We start from the raw sequence: 11,854 nt of genomic DNA, 5'->3' as shown, positions 1-11,854 counted from the left end.
GAAAGCAGCAAAGGAAAAACAACAAATAAAATACAAGGGAACTCCCATAGGGTTAACAGTTGATTATTCAGCAGAAACTCTACAAGCCAGAAGGGAGTGGCAGGGCATATTTAAAGTGATGAAAGGGAAGAACCTACAACGAAGATCACTCTACCTGGCAAGGATCTCATTCAGATTTGATGGAGAAATCAAAAGCTTTACAGACAAGCAAAAGCTAAGAGAATTCAGCACCACCAAACCAGCTCTACAACAAATGCTAAAGGAACTTCTCTAAGTGGGAAAAACAAGAGAGGAAAAGCACCCACAAAAACAAACCCAAAACAATTAAGAAAATGGTCATAGGAACATACATATCGATAATTACCTTAAACATGAATGGATTAAATGTTCCAACCAAAACACACAGGCTCGCTGAATGGATACAAAAACAAGACCCATCTATATGCTGTCTACAAGAGACCCACTTCAGACCTAGGGACACATACAGACTGAAAGTGAGGGGATGGAAAAAGATACTCCATGCAAATGGAAATCAAAAGAAAGCTGGAGTAGCAATACTCATATCAGATAAAATAGACTTTAAAATAGAGAATGTTACAAGAGACAAGGAAGGACAGTACATAATGAGCAAGGGATCAATCCAAGAAGATAGAACAATTATAAATATATATGCACCCAACATCGGAGCACCTCAATACATAAGGCAACTACTAACAGCTATAAAAGAGGAAATCGACAGTACCGCAATAATAGTGGGGGACTTTAACACCTCACTTACACCAATGGACAGATCACCCAAACAGAAAATTAATAAGGAAACACAGGCTTTAAATGACACAATAGACCAGATAGATTTAATTGATATTTATAGGACATTCCATCCAAAAACAGCAGATTACACTTTCTTCTCAAGTGCACACAGAACATTCTCCAGGATAGATCACATCTTGGGTCACAAATCAAGCCTCAGTAAATTTAAGAAAATTGAAATCATATCAAGCATCTTTTCTGACCACAACGCTATGAGATTAGAAATCAATTACAGGGAAAAAAAACGTAAAAAACACAAACACATGGAGGCTAAACAATACGTTACTAAATAACCAAGAGATCACTAAAGAAATCAAAGAGGAAATCAGAAAATACCTAGAGACAAATGACAATGAAAACACGACGATCTAAAACCTATGGGATGCAGCAAAAGCAGTTCTAAGAGGGAAGTTTATAGCAATACAAGCCTACCTCAAGACACAAGAAAAACCTCAAATAAACAATCTAACCTTACACCTAAAGGAACTAGAGAAAGAAGAACAAACAAAATCCGAAGTTAGTAGAAGGAAAGAAATCATAAAGATCAGAGCAGAAATAAATGAAATAGAAATAAAACAATAGCAAATATCAATAAAACTAAAAGCTGGTTCCTTGAGAAGATAAACAAAATTGATAAACCATTAGCCAAACTCATCAAGAAAAAGAGGGAGAGGACTGAAATCAATAAATCTGGAAATGAAAAAGGAGAAGTTAAACACACACCGCAGAAATACAAAGCATCCTAAGAGACTACTACAAGCAACTCTATGCCAATAAAATGGACAACCTGGAAGAAATGGACAAATTCGTAGAAAGGTATAACCCTCCAAGACTGAACCAGGAAGACGTAGAAAATATGAACAGACCAATCACAAGTAAAGAAATTGAAACTGTGATTAAAAATCTTCCAACAAAAGTCCAGGACCAGATGGCTTCACAGGTGAATTCTATCAAACATTTAGAGAAGAGCTAACACCCATCTTTCTCAAACTCTTCTAAAAAATTGCAGAGGAAGGAACACTCCCAAACTCGTTCTATGAGGCCACCATCACCCTGATACCAAAACCAGACAAAGATACTATAAAAAAAGAAAATTACAGATCAATATCACTGATGAATATAGATGCAAAATTCCTCAACAAAATACTAGCAAACAGAATCCAACAACACATTAAAAGGATCATACACCATGATCAAGAGGGATTTATCCCAGCGGTGCAAGGATTCTTCAATATACGCAAATCAATCAATGTGATACACCATATTAACAAACTGAAGAATAAAAACCATATGATTATCTCAATAGATGCTGAAAAAGCTTTTGACAAAATTCAACACCGATTTATGATAAAACCTCTCCAGAAAGTGGGCACAGGGGGAACCTACCTCAACATAATAAAGGCCATATATGACAAACCCACAGCAAAAATCATTCTCAATGGTGAAAAACTGAAAGCATTTCCTCTAAGATCAGGAAAAAGACAAGGATGTCCACTCTCACCACTATTATTCAACATAGTTTTGGAAGTCCTAGCCACGTCAGTCAGAGATGAAAAAGAAATAAAAGGAATACAATTTGGAAAAGAAGAAGTAAAATTGTCACTGTTTGCAGGTGACATGATACTATATATAGAGAATCCTAAAGATGCTGCCAGAAAACTACTACAGCTAATCAATGAATTTGGTAAAGTAGCAGGATACAAAATTAATGCACAGAAATCTCTTGCATTTCTGTACACTAATAATGAAAAAATCTGAAAGAGAAATTAAGGAAACACTCCCATTTACCACTGCAACAAAAAGAATAAAATACCTAGGAATAAACCTACCTAGGGAGACAAAAGACCTGTATGCAGAAAACTATAAGACACTGATGAAAGAAATTAAAGATGATACCAACAGATGGAGAGATATACCATGTTCTTGGATTGGAAGAATCAATATTGTGAAAATGACTCTATTACCCAAAGCAATCTACAGATTCAATGCAATCCCTATCAAACTACCACTGGCATTTTTCACAGAACTAGAACAAAAAATTGCACAATATGTATGGAAACACAAAAGACCCCGAATAGCCAAAGCAATCTTGAGAAAGAAAAACGGAGCTGGAGGAATCAGGCTCCCTGACTTCAGACTATACTACAAAGCTACAGTAATCACGACAATATGGTACTGGCACAAAAACAGAAATATAGATCAATGGAACAGGATAGAAAGCCCAGAGATAAACCCACATGCCTGTGGTCAACTAATCTATGACAAAGGAGGCAAGGATATACAATGGAGAAAAAACAGCCTCTTCAATAAGTGGTGCTGGGAAAGCTGGACAGCTACATGTAAAAGAATGAAATTAGAACACTCCCTAACACCATACACAAAAATAAACTCAAAATGGATTACAGACCTAAATGTAAGACCGAACACTATAAAACTCTTAGAGGAAAACATTGGAAGAACACTCTTTGACATAAATCGCAGCAAGATCTTCTTTGATCCACCTCCTAGAATAATGGAAATAAAAACAAAAATAAACAAATGGGACCTAATAAAACTTAAAAGCTTTTGCACAGCAAAGGAAACCATAAACAAGACAAAAAGACAACCCTCAGAATGGGAGAAAATATTTGCAAACGAATCAACGGACAAAGGGTTAATTTCCAAAATATATAAACAGCTCATGCAGCTCAATATTAAAAAAACAAACAACCCAATCCAAAAATGGACAGAAGACCTAAATAGACATTTCTCCAAAGAAGACATAGCAGTGGCCAAGAAGCACAAGCAAAGCTGCTCAACATCACTAATTATCAGAGAAATGCAAATCAAAACTACAATGAGGTGTCACCTCACGCCAGTTAGAATAGGCATCATCAGAAAATCTACAAACAACAAATGCTGGAGAGGGTGTGGAGAAAAGGGAACCCTCTTGCACTGTTGGTGGGAATGTAAATTGATACAGTCACTATGGAGAACAGTATGGAGGTTCCTTAAAAAACTAAAAATAGAATTACCATACGACTCAGCAATCCCATTAGTGGGCATATACCCAGAGAAAACCATAATTCAAAAAGACACATGCACCCCAATGTTCATTGCAGCACTATTTACAATAGCCAGGTCATGGAAGCAACCTAAATGCCCATCGACAGATGAATGGATAAAGAAGTTGTGGTACATATATTCAATGGAATATTACTCAGCCATAAAAAGGAACGAAATTGGATCACTTGTAGAGACACAGATGAATTTAGAGACTGTCACACAGAGTGAAGTAAGTCAGAAAGAGAAAAACAAATATCGTATATTAACGCACATATGTGGAACCTAGAAAAATGGTACAGATGAACCGGTTTGCAGGGCAAAAATTGAGACACAGATGTAGAGAACAAATGTAGGGACACCAAGGGGGGAAAGGGGCGGGGGAGGGTGGTGGTGTGATGAATTGGGAGATTGGGATTGACATATATACACTAATATGTATAAAATGGATAACTAATAAGAACCTGCTGTATAAAAAAATAAATAAAAATTTAAAATAAACAGCCACACATTTCTTCAAATGTATGTGATCATTTAATAGGAAGTTTTAACGTTTTGAGAATGCATGGGTATCAATTCAATTAACGTGCTTTTTAACACATTTCTAACCACCTGTTATTCTGACACTACATTTAGCAGATGTTGTCTCCAAGACCAATTAGGTTTTTTCATCCAAGAAGGGTGTGGGAGGTGATAGATTCTTGCTGCCATGCAAGAGCAAAACTTCACATTGATTACTTTACATTCATTACTCTTGATTTACAGCCTATTTTTTCTGGCACGTCTAATTTTTGTGTCATATTCTTTCCTTTACCCTTTATAACAACCTCTGTTAGTAGACTTTCTCTCTGTCGGGGCTGTTAGTTACAAGACGTCCTGAATCAGATGTCATCAGCTCACATGACATTCATCTTCTTTCAGGATTAGAAAAATCACGAAATAATGATTAGAGACAGAGTGTTTTTAAATATCCTAACCATATTTCTCAATTCAATATTGATTTAAGTGATTAACTTTTCCTATGATGATACAGCATCTTGACTAATCAAATATAATGCTTACAAGGTGCATTAATCATAGTTTACAGTTTTCTTATAGGTATGATAGTGAACGTTTTATGAATCAATAAACTGACAAAAGTATTCAGGACTAGAAATATGGGAGCAGACACATGACTTGCTCAATTTTTATATGTTTTTAAAATTCCAGCAATCTCTCAATTATAAACTCCATTTCAGTCTATATTTAAGGGTTTCTTTTATCAGCTTGTTTTCAACATTACGGAGCAATAGAAAACAAGTTCAAAACTTTAATAAAATGTAAAACTGAAAATAATAGCTAGTAGGGTGATTTATCCATAGAAAACAATATTTTAAGTAGAACTGCATAAAAATGATTTGTATATGTTTCATTTCCTTGGATAACAGTCAAGATTTAAAGATTAAACCTCAAGTATAGTGGACAGAAATGGATCAAGATTTTGCTAAGAGAACAGAGATATTGTGACAATAAAGGTTTCCTCTCACAATTCTGATCATAATGTTTCTTTTTATTATTTTTTACTCTTTAGACTAATTCACACATTCATACCATTATCCTATGAATAACTGATTTTTTGTTTTTTGTTTTTTTTTTTAAATTTTTGGCTGTGTTGGGTCTTCGTTGCTGCACACGGGCTTTCTCTGGTTGCGGTGAGCAGGGGCTACTCTTCGTTGTGGTGCACGGGCTTCTCATTGCAGTGGCTTCTCTTGTTGTGGAGCATGGACTCTAGGCACACGGGCTTCAGTAGTTGTGGCACGCGGGCTCAGTAGCTGTGGCGCACGGGCTTAGTTGCTCCGCGGCATGTGGGATCTTCCTGGACCAGGGCTCGAACCCGTGTCCCCTGCGTTGGCAGGTGGATTCCTAACCACTGTGCCACAAGGGAAGCCCCTTGATTGATTTTTTAATTTATCTTGATGTAATTTTGATTGTTGCCAATTTCATCTTGTATATTTTAGTTCCGTATTTTATCCTTCTTGTTGGAACCCAAGAATTACATACGTTAAGTTCCAGAGGGCTTTCCACACTCTCAGCTTACCCCTGTTTCTAACATGAGGAAATTGCCTACATTGTTCCAATGGCTGCTCCTTCCCTGAAGCAAATTTTCCAAAGGCGGAATTTTGAGCAGCAGCTGTTTCATCTTGACATGTGCTGGAATGGAGCTTCTAAATATGTGGAGCTGAAAGGGGATCTCGAGGTGAGAACAGGGTCATATCATTTGGTTTCCTGCACCTGTAGCCAACGCTGCTACAATAGAGCATAATTGTGTGAAAACGAATATCATGATAAAAGGGGATACATGACCAGTCTCATATTCACGACATGTGTAGCTCTTGAGTTCCCAGTGCCCAGGTTGATCTGCCCAGTGGGCAAGGAGGAAAACGGTGTGTCCACTGCCTGTCCGATGGCAGTAGTCAAGGACTGACCCCCAGACAGCACGCTTGATCTTAGGAAATAGACTCTTGGAAATTCATCTGGATTCAAAACGTTACTTCTCTGAGTTTTGCATTTCATTGGTGTCTTCTGAGAGTTTTAACCAAGAGATGCTTCCATTTACTCAGAAAACAGCCCAGTGCTTGAGAAAAAAGAATCTGAAAATTCTCTTATGCCCCCAATGATATCCCAAACACAGAATTCATTTAAGAAAGCATCCTTTTGGGGTACAAGTTTAATATTAGAGAAGGCAGCTTGAAAACACTATTTTATGACACGAGCTTTTCACTGTGTCTTATTCATCAGACACTTATCCAAGACCTACTATGTAACAGGCATTTGTTTTACACTGAGAACTGAAAAAAAGGATAAGACAGTCCCTGCTCACAAGGGGAAGTAGACAAGAAAACAAACACTTTGGAATAGAAGCAATAGTGCTGTGACTCAAAAGCAAATAAAAGAACTGTAAATGTTTAAGGTGTGAGCAACTATTCTGCCCAAGGAAGTCAGAGCAGACTTTAGAGAGAGTGAATTTGAACTGAGTGTTAAGGAATTAGTAAAAGTTTTCCAGGAGAAGAGGAAATACGTTCTTTTTTTTAATATATACATCTTTACTGGAGTATAATTGCTTCACAATGCTGTGTTAGTTTCTGTTGCACAACAAAGTGAATCAGCTATACATATACATATGTCCCCATATCCCCTCCCTCTTGAGCCTCCCTCCCATCCTCCCTATCCAGCCCCTCTAGGTCGTCGCAGAGCACCAAACTGATCTCCCTGTGCTGTGCAGCTGCTTCCCTATTTTACATTTGGTAGTGTACATATGTCAATGCTACTCTTACACTGCCCCAGCTTCCCCTTCCCTGCCCACCGTGTCCTCAAGTACATTGTCTGTGTCTACATCTTTATTCCTGCCCTGCCACTAGGTTCATCAGTACCATTTTTTTTTAGATTCCATATATATGTGTTAGCATACAGTATTTTTTTTTTCTTTCTGAGTTACTTCACTCTGTATGACAGACTCTAGGTCCATCCACCTCACTACAAATAACTCAATTTCGTTTCTTTTTATGGCTGAGTAATATTCCATTGTATATAGGTACCACATCTTCTTTATCCGTTCATCTGTCGATGGACACTTAGGTTGCTTCCATGTCCCGGCTATTGTAAACAGTGCTGCAGTGAACACTGTGGTACATGTCTCTTTTGGACTTATGGTTTTCTCAGGGTAGGAAATATTTTCTCAGAAGAAGGAATAGCGTATACAAAAGCACAGTCACACTAGAACCTGCGATATCTTAGGAAAGACGAAAAGGTCCCTTAGACAACAGTGTGGGGTGTTTGAGGATTAAAACACAGGCAGGAGATGAAAGTGAAGCAGACAGACGTAAAGCCCCACACTGTAAACGTCTGTTGTCTGCCTACTGTTGGTCTTTTGAGGAAGAGCTCCCCTACTACTCCTAGCCAGGGAGGCTGACAACACCTTGCTTTTGGCCCCAGCTGTGGACAGGTGAGCCAGGCTTGGCAAATCGGAGTGCTCCGTACACTGCACCAAGGGATAGGTTCAGGGATCCATACCTGACCCAATTTGGGCCAATCAGAATCCTCGTCAGGGCTATCAGCAGATCCAGCTTCAGGTGTGTGACCTGTTCAGTCACAACGGCCCTGTGCCCAGCACGGTCCTGCACTTGGTTTAATGTTTGGTTGTTGCCATTTTGAAATGCTTAATAATTTTATCTTTGAACTTGTGTTTTGTAAGAGAAGTCCAATGGGACAATGGACGTGCACATGAGCAGAGGAAATACACGCTCCATTTTCAGTATAGCATTTATGATGCCTGTCAGCACAGCATTCCAGTGGACCTACTATGTGTGGCAATTCTGTGAGATTCAAAGTGAGTACAAGGTAAGTATGCTATATTTAAAACAGAATAAATGACAACCCCAAGAGACCATGCTTTCCATATGAACCAGAGCTTACTTCCAGTACAGAAGGAAATCAACAGCATTTTATGAAACAAGACCAAAGAAGTTCATCATATCCTTTCTTACATGTGTTACTTCCCTCTATTAGACAAACTCACTGAAAATGATGATATAGAAGGACAGGAACCTGTAGTTCTTTTTCCTTTCAGTTCTTCCTTACTCATCAGTAAGCTGAAGAGATTGGTAGAATGTAACCGTATCAAGAAGTGAAATGAAAACAGTTGAGTTCATTTTGTACAACATTTCCACTGATCTAGTAAAAACAAAACACATATGCATGTACGAAATAAAATTATGCACTTTTGGAGCTTCCATTTTGAGTTAGATGCATTGAAAACTGGCATTGCACAATATGAATGGTAAGAATTGTATTCATAATGTAAATGTTTAGTTTTTCTTTACTTGGAAATACATTAAATAAGAAGTTTTTTTTAAAACACCATGACCAGTTGAGACAGAATGTAGAAGAAAGGAAAACACTTCTATATTTTAGTAACTTTAATGATACTTTTTCCTGGTTTTTGAACAAGAGGCCCCACAAATTACATAGCCACCCCTGGCTACCAGGAAAGATGCTTACTTCTTCCAAGATCTCGAGTTAGAAGAACAATGTGAACTTCATCTTCCCTGGCCAGGTGGATGAAGCCATCTGTACTTAGACAAACTGAAGCCAAAATGCAGACAAACAGAGCTGAGAGAGAAAGAGAAAAGAGAGAACCCACTATTGTTTAAGCTCCTGGATGTGGCCAGACCCAAAGTTAAGGGTACAAATATCCTTCTTTGTTATGTAAGTCAACAAATTCTTCTTCTTTTGGATGGGGGTGGGGGGAGCTTAAATAATTTGAGTTGGATTTCTGTCATAGTATTGACTAATGTAGCCTTGTGTGCTAAGCTTATACGAAGTTCCTAAATTCATACTCCTACAAGCTGATGGACAGGTGCCTCAGAGAGCCAAGAAGAAAAGTGACCTGGATTCTTTCTTAAATTAGTTTTATAATTTCAAATGATGAAACATTTATAAAAGGTATAAATAATATTGGTGAAAAGTAGAAAAATACCAACAAAAATGCATATGCTTGTACTTAACACCCAATTTTAAAATCTCTGCCCGTGCCTTTGATGGCACCGTAAGACCTCTCCCAACTCCACCCCTGACCCCTCCAACCTACTCACCCCAAAGTATCCACTATGAACTTTGTAATTAGCCTTTTCTTGCTTTTCCATATAATGTGGTAGCTTTTCCTGGTGAACTGTGGAAGAGGAATCAGAGGAGGCTAATCTGGAAGCCAGGAGACCAGGTAGGAGACAACATAATTCTGAGCTCAGCTGAGCGTCATTTGTGAGTACTTGGTGTAGCCACCAGATCATGTTTTGTCAACTAAAATTTGGGCAACAAATTTATAAAGTGACTTTTTTTTTCACAAGTGAAAAAAGCATTTTTGCCTTTTTTTTTTAATGGGCAACTATTTAATCAGGCAAGAGTAAAAGCCTCAGTAGACCATGGCCCAGTTACTCAAGCACAGAAATGAGCTTTGGGCTTGGGCAAAAGGCACAGAGGGAAGTGGATTTGCTACCTGCCTTATCAGTGGCAGCCAGAAAAGGAAGTAGAGAAGAAGAACAGGAGCAAGGAAGAGGAAAAAAGCATAAACAATTCCTTGTCTCATGCTACGTCACCCTCTCCCAACATGTTAAAAGCTACCTGACACATAGTATGGTTCTTCTCATGACTTAAAATATGACTGTCCTTCTCTTTCTATCAAATTCATTTTAAATAAATCACAGGAATAAAAGAATAAATAGCCCAGAGAAATAATCCCTAACTGTAAAACTTTGTGCAGTGTGGCACTTAGTTGGAGGTATTTTGAATGGAGTTTCCGAGTATGAGTAGAACGTTCCTTTCATGTCCTCACATTCTTGCTGACTCACAAAATAAGAACTTCTGCTCTAGCTGTAGAAACTGTAGCTCTACCTGTAGAAACTGTAGCTATCTGGACCCTACTCACTGGCTTCTAGTACAAGGAGAAATTTTTCTGTGCTTCATGCTGAGAGTCTGATGGCCTTTGTCCACCCTTCACCACTGGGTGAATCAGTGGGCTCAAGGCTGCTATACGTGAGTGGCCTCTCGCTCGGTGTTAGCTGGGCCATAGTCTTTCAAGAAGATGGCAGAGAACTATCACTCTGTAGGCCCAACCCATCCACCACAAAGGTCTCACCGGCTCTACTTGGAAGGGAGGGGAATAGGAAGCCCATTCTGGCCCCACATCTAAGCTACATTTTCCAGTTTTATTCATAATAAAATTCCTATGTCTACTTCTGTGTTCTAGTCTCGGAGTCCATTTCCCGGGTCTGTTTCCCAGTTGGTTCAAAACTCAGATGGGAGATGGAATGAACTGACTGGCCCCTTCAAACCCCGACACCCAACATCTCTCAAGTTACGTAATTTAGTTAACTATTTATGAGACTGCCTTGTAAAACACAGAAATTTTTCCCTCCTGGTAAAGAAAATTAAATGGTACAAAAAGTTATGTAACACAATTCTGAGAAGTATAAAAAAGATAGATATGTAAACTCTTAATATGAAAACTGATTTTCTGCCTTACTTATAAAGTCTTCAATAAAACACTATGAATTTTTACCCTCCTGTTTTTCTATAAGCCATGACCTCCTCAAATACAAGCTCAGGATTTGTAATGCTCTCCAGACTCCATGCAACAATCTCCAAATACTTAAATCAGCAAAACAAATCTACCCATGAGTAACCTAGGAGCTGCCAGCATCAATTAAAAGTAAGTGGTGTAAAACAAATTGATGAAGGATAATTTTGATGCAACACAATTTCGGCTTATATAATGCCTTCCATCTCTAAAAATAAGCAGACCTGAATAACAAAAAAAAAAATTTCCCTAAGAAACAAACATTTGTTCCATTCAATAAAAACAAATTGCTTTTATGTTATCTGAAAGGGTTCAGTCAAACAGAAATATTGGCGTTGAACCACAACATTTGAATATTTTGGCAGAAGTGCTTTTAAACCATTCCTTTACATGATTTAATAAAAATGGTGCTAGCACTGGAAAAGTAACAGAACGGAAAACTTTGCAATGTACAATCGAGTTACCATAAAATGTAAATAAGCTTTATTATGCTAATGGTTTCTATGGAACTTATCCCTTACTGCCCTTGAAATTATAAATTACAAAAAGATGAGTTTTAAAATAACATGACTCCAAAAGCTACAGATAATTTTCTATTTTAAAACGGTTGTCTCCAGATCAATAAGGAAAAGCTGTTTCTAAGTAAGTCATCAGAAATCCTTACGTACTGAGAGTACTTTTCAGGGCCAGTTTCCCACTCCCCACCCTGAGTTCAAGTTTCTTCTCATTATTCCTATTATGATTGCTCCAAATCTTCTCCATATTGCTTAGACCCAATGCTGTGTCCTCCACCTCTCCTCTTCTCTCCTCCCCAAATTCTCTATCTTCACACATCCTCTTCTTCCTCCCCATTTCTGTGTTCTTACTATTCCAGACTAACCCCAAGAAGCT

The sequence above is a fragment of the Balaenoptera physalus genome, assembly GCF_965194825.1.
Source record: "Balaenoptera physalus genome assembly, chromosome: 9".
In the NCBI taxonomy this organism is placed as follows: domain Eukaryota; kingdom Metazoa; phylum Chordata; class Mammalia; order Artiodactyla; family Balaenopteridae; genus Balaenoptera; species Balaenoptera physalus.
Note: the sequence above shows the minus strand (reverse complement) of the source record.